Source organism: Bubalus kerabau, chromosome 2 (genome assembly GCF_029407905.1).
Source record: "Bubalus kerabau isolate K-KA32 ecotype Philippines breed swamp buffalo chromosome 2, PCC_UOA_SB_1v2, whole genome shotgun sequence".
NCBI classification, from domain to species: Eukaryota; Metazoa; Chordata; class Mammalia; order Artiodactyla; family Bovidae; genus Bubalus; species Bubalus kerabau.
In genome coordinates this window covers 147,205,143-147,218,310 of record NC_073625.1, presented here as the reverse complement: position 1 = coordinate 147,218,310, position 13,168 = coordinate 147,205,143, and the positions used below count along the sequence as shown (strand labels likewise).

At 37.8% G+C, this 13,168-nt stretch overlaps 1 pseudogene; it reads left to right on the top strand.

The window, feature by feature from the left end:
* Positions 1-261: 261 nt before the first annotated feature.
* Positions 262-1,073, top strand: LOC129644489 (40S ribosomal protein S3a-like; annotated as a pseudogene).
* Positions 1,074-13,168: the final 12,095 nt, after the last annotated feature.

Below are 13,168 nucleotides of genomic sequence, written 5' to 3'. Positions count from 1 at the left end.
TACATAAAAAACCACACACATATATTTGTTTTAAGGTGATAGAAAAAGATATCTTAAAAGAATAACAGCAGAGAATTAAGGAGAGATTTAAAATCATGATTTTTAACTAATGTTTATTTTTATAGCCTCTAAAATAACACTTACTGTATTTTACTGAAACACATTGCATTAGAATATTTACCTTCATCAACTCTGACAGCATTTTGATGGATCTCTCATATTTAAAAAGGCAGTAGCCCTTTTGGATCTCTGAGTAGCACCATGTTAGTCAGGAAGGAAGAACAAGCACTTTACAAAAGCAGCAAAAAGGGAGCCAAAAAGAAAGTGGTTGACTCATTTTCTAAGAAAGATTGGTATCATGTGAAAGCATCAGAAAGGTTCAATATAAGAAATATTGGGAAAACACTGGTCATGAGAACCCAAGGAACAAAAATCACAACAGATGTCATCAAGGGTTGTGTTTTTGAAGTGAGCTTGCTGATTTGCAGAATGATGAAGTTGCATTTAGAAAATTCAAGCTAATTACTGAGAACATTCTGGGCAAAAAATGCCTGACTGATTTCCATGGCACAGATCTCACCTGTGACAAAATGTGCTCTATGGGTCAAAAAATGTCAGACTGTGATTGAAGCTCACGTTGATGTCAACACTACTAGAGGTTATTTGCTTCGTCTATTCTGTGTGAATTTTACTGAAAATGCAACAGTTAGATTCAGAAGACCTCTTATGCCCAGCACTGGTAGGTCAGCCAGACCCACAAGATCACAATGTAAATCATGACCTGAGAGGAGAAGACAAATGTCTTAAAAAGGCTGGTCAATAAATTGATTTCAGATGGCATTGGAAAACACATAGAAAAGGTTTGCCAATCTATTTATCTGCTCCATGATGACACGGTTACAACAGAAAATATGCTGAAAGAGCCCATGTATGAACTGAAAAAACTCATAGAACTGCATGGAGAAGATAGCATTTTTGGAAAAGTTATTGGGGATGAGATAAGCCCTAAAGTTGATCAAGCTAATGGGTATGAGTCAGCTGTCCAAAAATCTGTGAAAAATTCGGACTTTTAATGGTGATAAATGAAAGGTCTTATTTGTGTTAAAAAAAAAAAAAAGGCAGTAAAAGTAGGTGATAGCCAGCTAAACTTTTCTAATAAATCTTTTTCAATGCAAATTTACATTCCACTGCTGTATATATAGGGAATAATTTGGACAGGTGTTTAACTGACTTTCTTTATTAAAATGCTCCAACTGTCAAATTCAAATTGCTCTAAGCACAAAAGCCAACAAAGTAAAATTAACTAATGGTAAAAAGATTACCGTATCTTCATGAGGGGAAAATTTTAAATAATTAAGTGAAGGGTAGCTTTGCATGTGACAAATAAGATGAAATAATAACTTCAGGTTGACCTCCCAAGTACTTCTTTTCATACTCTTTTACACGAAGAAACAGTAAATAACGCTCGACTTTGGCTTCTTCTTCTGTTTTATTTCTGAGACAAGTCAGTGTTTTTACTTTAAAGGTGACAGAGGACACTTGTCTTCCTGTTTGCAACATTAGAAGGGCCTTTTCACTCCATTTCTGGAAGGAACAGCAGGAGAGGAACATTCAACTCTAAACTTCCTTACTTTTTCCCAAGAGGGAGGAGTTATTTAGCTGATTCACACAACTGGAAGAGGGAGGTAAATATGACTCCACCCTTAGGAGTTCGCTCACTGTGAACTGCCTGCCTGCAAAGAGGGTACTTGGGATCTGCTGGTGGCAGTCAGCTATCCAACACTGCCCACAACATAGTAGATCTTTCATCTGGAATACACATTAAGAGGCCTATTTGGCCACAAGTCCATTATACTTTCTCAAGTTTAGATTTATAAGAAAAAAAATTATTTTAATTTTTCACCTAGCTACAAAATGGTTCCAAATTTGGGCATTAGAAGGGTGCTATTTGTTTTCCTTTTAAAATCTGAACAAACATGATGTCAACATATAACACAAATCCTATCAATTAAACCTTTCCTTTAAAATTTGTATGACATGAAGCACATCTGACTCTTCATGGGATTCTCCATTTTCTACTTTATTCTATTTGCATGACCATATTATACACATTACATTATTTCAAGTATTTTGCCTGTTTTTGTGTAGGATTGATTGGAGTTTTTAGGTTGATTTACATGGGAGGGTAAATTTGGTCCATGTGAATACATCTTGGCCAGAGGGGAAGCACTCATCATTTATTCATTTAAAATGGATTTCTTGTTAATAAAATATATTTGAGTCTTGTTTTTTTCATCCACTATGACAATTTGTCTTTAACTGATGCATTTAAACCATGGACATTCAAAGTGATTATTAGTACAGGTGGCTCTGTCATATTTGTTACTGTTTGCATTTTCTTCATTTCTATTTTTGTTTTCCTTGCTTTTTCTGCCACCTGTGATTTGTCTCTACGATTCTATTCTCTCTCCTTTGTTAGTGTATCTCTTGTATTTCCTATTTTTACCTTTTTATATGTTGCTAATCAAAGCCTTGGAGAAGGAAATGGCAACCCACTCCAGTGTTCTTGCCTGGAGAATCCCAGGGACAGGGGAGCCTGGTGGGCTGCCGTCTGTGGGGTCGCACAGAGTCGGACACGACTGAAGCGACATAGTAGTAGTAGTAATCAAAGCTTATTTTCAAATAGCACTATGCCATTTGACAGGTAGTGTGAGGATTTAATAATAACAAAACAATCTTAATACCTCCCTTTCATCCCTTGTTTTATTGCTACGATTCATTTATCTTGCAGTAGGAATATCTAAGCATATTTTTTCTAACATACATAGCTTATATAATTAAATACATTATTGGTATCATTATGTTTAACAAACTGTTGTTAGACTGATTAAGGATGAGAAAAGTTAAAGTTCATATTTTACCTTCATCTATTTATTCTTTGAAGATCTTTTCTTTATGTAGATTGAAATTTATGACATACCACCTTCCTTCTCTCTAAAGAACTCATAACATTTCTTGTAAGGCAGATCTATTAGCAAGAAATTCCTTCAACTTCTATTTGTCTGAGAAAGTCTTTATTTCTTCTACATATTTTAACTTTTTATTTTATATTAGAGTATGCTAGCTAGCTAGCTAAGTCACTTCAGTCGTGTCCGACTCTGTGTGACCCCATAGACGGCAGCTCACCAGGCTCCCCCGTCCCTTGGATTCTCCAGGCAAGAACACTGGAGTGGGTTGCCATTTCCTTCTCCAATGCATGAAAGTGAAAAGTGAAAGTGAAGTCGTGTCCAACTCTTAGCGACCCCATGGACAGCAGCCCACCAGGCTCCTCCATCCATGGGATTTTCCAGGCAAGAGTACTGGAGTGGAGTGCCATTGCCTTTTCTGATATTAGAGTATAGCCAATTAAAAATGTTGTGATAGTTTCAGGTACACAGTAGAGTGACTCAGCTATGCATATACCTGTATCCATTCACCCCCAAACTATCATCCCATCCGGATAGCTTCTCTTTCATTTTAAAGAATAATTTATCAGTGTACAGTGTACAGTTTATTTCACTAAAGCCTCTTCTTGCTTGCATGGGCTGAAGAGAAGTCAGAAGTAAATCTTAAATTCATTTCTTTACAGGTAAGATGTTCTTTCATTTGACCTCTTTCAGAACTTTATCTTTGGTTGTCCATGGCTTGAAAATTAATAGTCCTAAGTATCCTGGGGTTTGTTTGTTTGATTGGTGGTTTTTGTTTCATTTTTTTGACATTAATCTTACTGATGGCCTCTGAGCTTCCTGGATCTATGGTTTGCTGTCTGACATTAATTTGGAAATTTTCTCATTCTTATTGCTTGAAATATTTCTTATGATCCTCTCTCTTTTTCTTCTACTTCTCAGGTCAGTTCAGTCACTCAGTCGTGTCTGCCTTTTTGCGATCCCATGGACTGCAGTATGCCAGGCTTCCCTGTCCATCACCAACTCCAGGATCCTACTCAAACTCATGTCCATTGAATTGGTGATGCCATCCAACCATCTCATCCTCTGTCATCCCCTGCTCCTACTGCCTTCAATCTTTCCCAGCATCAGGGTCTTTTCCAATAAGTCAATTCTTTGCATCAGGTGGCCAAAGTATTGGAGTTTCATCTTCAGCATCAGTCCTTCCAATGAATATTCAGGACTGATTTCCTTTAGAATGGACTGGTTGAATCCCTTTGTTGTCCAAAGGACTCTCAAGAGTCTTCTCCAACACCACAGTTCAAAAGCATCAATTCTTCAGTGCTCAGCTTTCTTTATGGTCCAACTCTCACATCCATACATGACTACTGGAAAAACCATAGCTTTGACTAGATGGACATTTGTTGGCAAAATAATGTCTCTATTTTTGAATATGCTGTCTAGGTTGCTCATAACTTTTCTTCCATGGAGCAAACACTTTTAATTTCAGGGCTGAAGTCACCATCTTCAGTGATTTTGGAGCCCCCCAAAATAAAGTCTCTCACTATTTCTATTTGACTCATTTATTTGCCATGAAGAGATGGAACCAGATGCCATGATCTTAATATACTGAATGTTGAGTTTTAAGCCAACTTTTTCACTCTCCTCTTCTGTTGTTTTTGAGATTGCATCCAAGTACAGCATTTCGGACTCTTTTGTGAATATGATGGCTACTCCATTTCTTCTAAGGGATTCCTGCCCACAGTAGTAGATATAATGGTCATCTGAGTTAAATTCACCCATTCCAGTCCATTTTAGTTTGCTGATTTCTAAAATGTTGATGTTCACTCTTGCCATCTCTTGTTTGACCACTTCCAATTTGCCTTGATTCGTGGACCTAACATTCCAGGTTCCTATGCAATACTGCTCTTTACAGTATCTGACTTTACTTCCATCACCCACAACATCCACAACTGGGTGTTGTTTTTGCTTTGGCTCTATCTCTTCATTCTTTCTGGAGTTATTTCTCCACTCATCTCCAGTAGCATATTGGGCACCTACTGACCTGGGGAGTTCATCTTTTGGTGTCACACTATTTTGCCTTTTCATACCATTTATGGGGTTCTCAAGGCAAGAATACTGAAGTATCCAACTCTTTGAGACCCTATGGCCTCTACGGTCCATAGAATTCTCTAGGCCAGAATACTGGAGTGGGTAGCCTTTCCTTTCTCCAGGGGATCTTCCCAACCCAGGAACTGAACCCATGTCTCTCACGTTGCAGGAAGATTCTTTACCAGCTGAGCCACAAGGGAAGTCCTCTTCTCCTTCTAACATGCCTATTATATGCATATTACAACATTTGTAGCTGTCACTCAAGTCATGGATATTGTGTTATGCTTCTTTTTCCAGCCTTTCTTCTCTTTGCTTTTGGGTTTCAAGGATTCTATTAATAGATCCTCTATCTCCCAGATGCTCTTCTCAGCCATGTCCAGTCTACTACTAGGCCTATGAAAAATATTCTTCATTTTTGTCACACAAGAAGTGGGAAAATGAGATAATCTCCTTGTTAATATTCCCAGCCTTTGGGTACAAATGTTTCACCTGATCATTTGTATTGGTTTGTAAAAGCTGCCACAAAAAATACCATAGATTTTATGACTTACACAACAGAAATTTGTTTCTTACAATTTGCGAAGCTCAAAGTCAAGAATCAGGGTGCCAGAACAGCTGGCTTATCCTGAGGACTCTCTCCATCTCTTAAATACAATCACCTTCTTATTGCTTCCTTTCATGGTTGTACCTCTGTGTGTGTGTGTGTATGTATATGTATATATGTATATATATATATATATATATATATATATATATATATATATATATCTCTGCAGATGTTCCTATGTCCTAATCCAGTCAGACTGAATTAGGGCTCACAATTATGATCTCCTTTTAACTTAATTATCTCCATAAAGGCCCTGTTTCCTCCACATACAGTCACAATCAGCAGTGCTGAAGGTTAGGACTTTCAATATGTGACTTTTAGACAGAAATAGTCTATCCAAAATATCATTTAAAGTTTTAAACCCTGTTTTACCATTACTTCCAATGGAAATCGATGTCTTAAATTTAAAATTTATTGTTTTACAATGTAAATAAACTTTAACATCTCTCTATGGATATGTTTCGGAGAAGGCAATGGCAACCCACTCCAGTACTCTTGCCTGGAAAATCCCAGGGATGGAGGAGCCTGGTAGGCTGTAGTCAATGGGGTCACGAAGAGTCGGGCATGACTGAGCGACTTCACATTCACTTTTCACTTTCATGCATTGGAGAAGGAAATGACAACCCACTCCAGTGTTCTTGCCTGGAGAATCCCAGGGACGGTGGAGCCTGGTAGGCTGCCATCTATGGGGTCCCACAGAGTGGGACACAACTGAAGCAACTTAGCAACACAGCAGCATGGATATGTTTATCCACTGTGCTTGTCACTTACCACTTACTCTTCCATGTTTTATATATTCTCCAAATTTATTAAAATTTGCTTTCTTTTATCATTTTACTTTCCTCTTATTATTTTCTTAGGAAGCCTTGGTGGCTCAGATGGTCAAGGGTCTGCCTGCAGTGTGGGAGACCTGGATTCAATCTCTATGTCAGGAAGATCGCCTGGAGAAGGAAATGGCAACCCACTCCAGTATTCTTGCCTGGAGAATCCCATGGATGGAGAAGCCTAGCAGGCTATAGTCCATGGGGTTGCTAAGAGATGGACGTGACTGAGCAACTCACTTTCACTTTCATAATTTTCTCTCCATTTATATTAATCTCAATTCATTTCTATTACCTGTTTATCATTTATCTAGGAGTTTGGGCATGAAATTAAAAGACACTTACTCCTTGGAAGGAAAGTTATGACCAACCTAGATAGCATATTGACAAGCAGAGACATTACTTTGCCAACAAAGGTCCATCTAGTCAAGTCTATGGTTTTTCCAGGGGTCATGTATGGATGTGAGAGTTGGACTATGAAGAAAGCTGAGCGCCAAAGAATTGATGGTTTTGAACTGTGGTGTTGGAGAAGACTCTTGAGAGTCCCGTGGACTGCAAGGCAATCCAACCAGTCCATTCTAAAGGAGATCATCACTGGGTGTTCTTTGGAAGGACTGATGCTATAAAGCTGAAACTCCAATACTTTGGCCACCTCATGGGAAGAGTTGACTCATTGGAAAAGACTCTAATGCTGGGAGGGATTGGGTGCAGGAGGAAAAGGGGATGACAGAGGATGAGATGGCTGGATGGCATTACTGACTTGATGGACGTGGTTTGGGTGAACTCCGGGAGTTGGTGATGGATAGGGAGGCCTGGCGTGCTGCAATTCATGGGGTCGCAAAGAGTCGGACACGACTGAGCAACTGAACTGAACTGAACTTGGGCATGAAATGTGTTGGAGACAAGTTTACTGTGAGTATTTTTATCAAAATCAAATAAATGTTTCTGAGCTGAAAGGAGTGATGTTAAAATCACTAAAATAAACACAAATATTTTAACTTTTTCCTTCTAAGTCTGTCTGTTCTCACATATTTTAAAAGGTCTTCATTCCCAGACTATAATTAGAATTTATCATCCTGAGCAGTCACCCTGGACCTGGGGTAAGTCTCTTGGCTTCCTAACAGCATAAATAGTTTGGACTGAGAGCTGCTAATGAACTGAAGATGATGAATACCAATTCTGTCAGTGCCAATGGACCATGTGTACATGATGATTAAAGAAATACATTTTAGACTGTCATACATAGAAGCTTGGTTACACTAACCACATGGGTAAGTGAGGCACCTGGAAGTTTTTCATTTAAAAAGTAGAGCATAGGAGTTTCACTTGTACCATGATAGTGTAGGCTTCCTAGGCACCTCACTTGGTACCTGCAATGTGGGAGACCTGGGTTTGATCCCTGGCTTGGGAAGATACCCTGGAGAAGGGAACAGGTACCCACTCAAGTATTCTTGGCTGGAAAATTCCATGGACAGAAGAGCCTGGAAGGCTACAGTGCATGGGGTTGCAGAGTCAGACACAACTTTCACTTGGGGCTTCCCTGGTAGCTCAAATGGTAAAGACTCTGCCTGCAATGCAGGAGACCTGGGTTCAACACCTGATTTGGGAAGATCCCCTGGAGAAGGAAATGGGAACCTACTCAAGTATTCTTGCCTGGAGAATTCCATGGACAGAGGAATCCAGCAGGCTACAGTCCATGGTGTCGCAAAGAGTCAGACATGACTAAGTTGACTAACTTTCACTTTTTCTTTTTTCATGATAAGGAGAAAGGAGTTCCATGAATCTACTGCCAAGTAAAATTGGTAAGAATGACAAATTTGATAGAACAGCAAGATTTACATTCCCTGGAAGTGAACTGGAGTCCTTAAAGCATATTAACACACTTGTCCAAGAAAATTTACTAAAAGACAGTAAGAATTTTAAGAGTTCTTTGTTAACAAAGACCCACACCATCCCTTTTCCTTCCAGCTCAGTGAGGCAGAAGTTTTCCAGACTGGTACAACCAGGAAGACAGGGCTCCCTCTCACCTCCAGCTTCCAGTCAGAAGACCATCTGCTCAGGAGGGACAAGACATCAGCATTTTGTATCCTGCTTTCAGGAACCTGCCAGTGAGAGGCTGGATTCTAGAAAATAATATCAAAAGGTAGGGACTCATGGGGTTACAAAGACTTGGACATTACTGAATGAATGAAGTGAACTGATCTGATTCTGTCCATCCTCCATTTATGTAACAGAAATTCTACCTAAAGTTGGATGCAACTGTGGATACTGGGATCCTGATTACCCTTTGGTCTGGCTTATCAGATGGGAGTCCCATGACGAGAAAGGCAAACTCAGTAGACCTAAGTCTGTTTTCCACCATGCACTGACATACATTGAGTATGTGAGGTAGGAGTGTCACTTAAAAGACTGTCATTTTCTCCATCCCTAGCACTAATGCTATGGCTCAGAGATTTTTTTCCTGTGGGGAGACACAGCCATAGAACAGAGAGCTGTGATGTGTTGCCAAAAGAACTGACTTCATATGCCGCAGACTATGCAGAAGTTTGTGCCTAATGGTACTCTCAGAAATAGTAGAAATGGTAGTAAGAAATAATTAGGGGAGATTTATAGATTCATTGGAGAGATAGGTTAAACTGCATGACTGCCAGTTTTTCAGAAAGTAATAGTGAAAGACATGGCTAAGAAGAGCACTTATGAGATTAGAATAAATCTCAAATACTGACCTTCGAAACATTCGCTTGTAAGGAGCCTTAATTTGATTGGATTAGCCTGTGAGGCAAAGTATGCACAGTGTGCTATTGAAAACAATAGAGCAATCAGCTCACAGTATAATAAGAGAAAGACAGTGAAAGAGAGCTCTGCCAAAAATCACTGTCATCTTACAGTGACTATGAACATACCCAAGGATGTATCCCTCAGGAGTAACATAAGAAGTTTCACACTCGAGGGTGGGGGGAGTCGAAATAGATCTCACCAGAATAATCTAGTCAGTCATTAAATAAGGAAATGAACAAGTAAGAAGCTCCATACTAGGGGGAGGAAGAATACCCCAAACTGCCATAATATATTATATAAAATGTCCAGTTTCTAATTAAAAAAAAAAGCGATATGTCAAAGAAACAGGAAAGTATGACCCATACACCAAAGAAACTAAGCAGGCAACAAAAGTCACCTACTATAGTCAAAAGTTGGATTTAAAGAAAAACTTTATATTAGCAAGTATAAACATACTTACAGAACTAAAGAAAACCATTTTTAAGCAGGCAAAGAAAGGTATGATGACAAAGTAGTATCAGGTAAAGAATATCTACAAAAATGTAGAAATTATAATACAAAAAGGATAAAATGAAAATTTTAGAGTTGAAAAGTACAATAATAGAAATTTTAAAAATTTAGTAGAGTGGTTTAACAGTATATTTGAACTTAAAGATTTAGTCAACTAGATAATAAGTGATTGAAGATCATACAATTTGAAGAAAAGAGAAAAAAGGAATGAGGAAAAATAAAGTTTTTCAAAGTTGGACACCATTAAGCACACCAACATAGAGGTATATTTTGTTTTACTGCATGTCACTTTATTGTACTTTTCAGATATTTCTTTTTTTTTTTTTTTTCAAATTGAAGGTTTGTGGCAACAATGCAAATCTATAGGTGCCACACTTCCAACACTAGTTGCTCCATTTGCATTTCAGTGTAGTATTTTGGTAATTTTTGAATTTTTCAAATCTTCCACCAGCAAGAATATTATGACTCACTGAAGACTGAAATGATGGTTAGCAATTTTTAGTAATAAGGAATTTTTAAATAAGGTATGTATATACTTCGTTCTTAGACATAATGCTATTGCACTTAGAGTACAATATAATGTGAACATAACTTTTATATGCACTAGGAAACAAAAAGCTTGTGCAACTTGCTTTATTGCAATATTCACTTTATTGAGGTGGTCTGAAATTGAGCATGTAATATTTTCAAGGTATGCCTATATATACAATGGTAGTACCAGAGAAGAGGAAAAGAAATAAGGAGAAAAATATTTAAAGAAACAATGGCAGGAAACTTCTGTATTTTTTGAAAACATTAACCTACACATTCAGAAATTTCATCAAACTCCAAGTATGATAAATGCAGATATCTACAAGTAGAAACATTGTAGTAAAAATGCTGAAAGACAAAGTCAAAGAGAAAGTCTTGAAAGTAGTTTAAGAGAATAATGACTGCTCACTTAGAAGTGGACCTCACTAAGATTATCAGCTTATTTCTCATCAGAAACAATGGAAGTCATGAAGTAGGATGTCATATTCATAGTGTTCAAAGGAAAGAGTAGGCAAAGAAAGAAATATTGTCAAATATTGTCAAGAATTATGTATCCAGGAATGCTATCTGCTATCTTTCAAAAATGAAGGAAAAATAAAGTATTCCCATACAGACAAAAACAGACATAATTTGTTTCTACAGGATCTGCTTTACAGGAAATATTAGCTTCAGGCTTAAAGTAAGTGATCCCACCTAGTAATATGAATTCACATGGAAAAAAAGAACAACAGCAAAAGTAACTATACAATTATAAAGGACATTATAAAGAAATTATCCATTTTTCTTGTGATGGATTTAACAATCAATTGCACAAAGCTATATGCATATATTGTTGGGGCCATAGCATCTAGAAATGTACTTGCCAGTAGCAATGTGGGATCAAAAATTGTATGGTACCATATTCTAGCACTTTGTTTGGAAAAGAAAAAATGTTCTTATCAGATAATATACACTGGACTTCCTAGAAGTTATAAACAGATTTGTAAATAGGCTACAGACTAGGAATGTGTATTTAGAACATATTAGTTAGAAAGTAACTTTGTGCAGTTTCTACCACTGTTCATGTTGGAGCTATTTGTTTCAGGCTTTATAGGGTTTCTTTAATCAGTGCAGAAATTATTTGATGGTCAGAGTGCCGCTGTAACTGATACAAACAGATAAACATTTTAGTAGTGATCTATGAGGAAACTGGTATCAGCAGTTAGAAAACTAAAGATCTATTTTATGAAGAGACAATAGAGTTGGCAAAATTGTTATGGTTGGTAACTTGGAAGGCAGTCCATGTCCTTAACAAGACTGCAGCTCTGTGGGAAGTGTTTGGAAAGAAATGGAATGCCAGTGTTTGTTGGCATTTATTTTCTGCTTTTACCAGAGTACTAAACAAGAGAAATGAGCTCAAGCACAGAAAAGAGTTGACAGTTTTCAGGCAGAAATGTAAGAGAATAAATGAAGTCCAGAACTGTGTGGCCTTGCCAGTTAAAAAACCCAGCTGCTTCTGGCCTCAAAATCTAGTAAATGAGTCAAATTTGTTTGAGTGATAAATGTCTATTAAGCTTCCCATTAAACAAGATCACTCAGCCTTGTGACAAAGTGCAAACTAAGGGTCTTTCTTTTCCACCTAAGCCTATAATTTCAAATAGCCTTGTGCTGAAAGAGAATGAATAGATCTGAAGAAATTGAGAAATAGAGTCATCTTAAGACCTATGTCTAGGAAGAAAAAAACTTACTGGAACACAGATATTTCTAGAAGGAAGCAGACGAACCTTGCTGTCTTTTGGGGAAACTGTGTTACCAAGAACAGCAAGAGCTTAATGTGTTTGTGGCTTTCTCTATTAAGGATTAAACCATTTCTTTGCCCCCAGACTTTCAATAGTAGGATAAAAGCAGTGGAAGCTGTGTAGGCCCCATTGAGAACACATTTCCAAGGGACCACTTTAGATGATGCAATCAAAGGATGAGAGTGAGGAAGGATATAATTAAGGTGGGCATGCTTGCTCACACACATGTGTGCGTGGACATACACACACACACACACACACACACAAGACACTGAAAAGACTTGACAATGCTATTCCATCCAAAGAGCAGAATCTGAATCTAGTTAAGGAACTTCTCCTGTCAACATAGAAGGAAACTTTTACAAAGACTACTCAGTAAGATTTCGTGATTTTTATAAACCAGTGACCGCTGTGTGTAATGTCCCATCTCCACTCTTCTGAAATGAAGTATGCATAGTGGTCATTTTCTCCTTGTTCATCATTACATACTGGATGAGAAGGACAAATTTCTTTTTAGTTCACAGCTTGATATGTCATGAAGAACCATACAAACAATAACCTCATGGAGAGTACTGTACAGTTGCTGGATATTTGGGACTTTGACATGAATGTAATAATTGGAATTGTGGAAAGGTCATAGAGATCTAATATACATATTGCATTTCTCCTCCTTCTGGGAACATTACTGCTCTAAAATTTTGGAAGCTGTTATGGACAAGTTGCTTGCTTTAGCCAACGAAATGTTGGCAACAGTTATATGAGTTCTGTGTTCTGCTCCCCTTGTCATGGTGGCAATGGAAGTATATACGTTTCTGAAGCTTCTACCACATTGACTCCCTTTGTGATCACTATAATCAGAACCCCTCTGCTGAACTGTACCAGGCTTGTACTGTGGAGTGACAAATAAATTTAAGTGGCATTAAGCCACTGAGACACTGCCTTTGTCAGTTAATGAGCATAACCTAAATTATTCTTTTTGATTGTGATTGAATCCCTTGAGAATTAAGTGACTGCTCTTTGTATGGGATATGAAGAGGCCAGAAAGCAAACTGGCAAACCAGAGAAGAAACTGAGTAACTGGTTATGTGTTCTTTTCCTCCTCTTCTT